Source organism: Triticum aestivum, unplaced genomic scaffold (genome assembly GCF_018294505.1).
Source record: "Triticum aestivum cultivar Chinese Spring unplaced genomic scaffold, IWGSC CS RefSeq v2.1 scaffold7276, whole genome shotgun sequence".
NCBI lineage: Eukaryota > Viridiplantae > Streptophyta > Magnoliopsida > Poales > Poaceae > Triticum > Triticum aestivum.
In genome coordinates, this window is record NW_025234022.1 from 5,275 (window position 1) to 6,441 (window position 1,167).

Below are 1,167 nucleotides of genomic sequence, written 5' to 3' on the forward strand. Positions count from 1 at the left end.
AAACTCCGGCCGGATCTCCTCATGGATGGAACCCGAATAGGCGATAAACCTGGACTAGAGACTTGAGTGTTTAGGTAGGTCGTGGTCTACACCCACGTCGGCTTTCGCTTGAAGTCTGCCGAGCACATGTCGTGTGCAGACGCTAAGTGGTGAAAACATGTATGAATAAGTACACCCCTGCAGGGTTAACATTATCTATTCGAATAGCCGTGTCCACGGAAAAGGACTTCTGGGTTGCTTATATCAGTTCATAGACAAGTGAAAGTGGATACTCTAAAATACGCAAGATAAGCGTGAGTGCTATGGATGGCGTTCTCGTAGGGAGACGGGAGCGGATCCATAGTGGTGTATTGATATGGTGAATATGTGGACTCGTGTGCGCCACCTCAAAAGAGTTACTTGCAGTCGTAGATCAGGATAGCCACCGAGTCAAAGCTGGCTTGCTGCAGTTAAACCCCACCATCCCTTTGTTGAAAATGATGCATATGTAGCTAGTTCTGATGTAAGTCTTGCTGGGTACATTTGTACTCATGTTTGCCTATTTTATGTTTTTGCAGAGAGACGTCAGTCTCGCTAGTAGTTCCGCGTGGTTTTCGACGTTTAGCTTGATACCTCAGCTACGATCTTGTGCCCTCGGCAGGATCTGGTAGATAGTCCGGCTTCTCAGCCCCTTTCATTTGTAGATGTCTGTACTCAGACATGTTAAGCTTCCGCTTGTGTTTTGATTTGTATGCTCTGAATGTTGGGTCATGAGACCCATGTTTGTAATATCTCGCTCTTCGGAGCCTATTGAATAAATACTTGAGTCGTAGAGTCATGTTGTGATGCCATGTTGTATTTGCACATATCGAGCATACCGCGACGACGTCCGCCTCGACTCGCGTTTACGCCAAGACAGGGTGGCAGTGGTGTCACGTGCTCGTCTCGGTGTCCGTCGTCGCTACCGCGACGACATCCGCCTCGACTCGCGTTACGCTAAGACAGGGTGGCAGTGGTGTCACGTGCTCGTCTCGGCGTCCGTCGTCGCTACCGCGACGACGTCCGCCTCGACTCGCGTTACGCTAAGACAGGGAGGCAGTGGTGTCACGTGCTCGTCTCGGCGTCCGTCGTCGCTACCGCGACGACGTCCGCCTCGACTCGCGTTACGCTAAGACAGGGTGGCTGTGG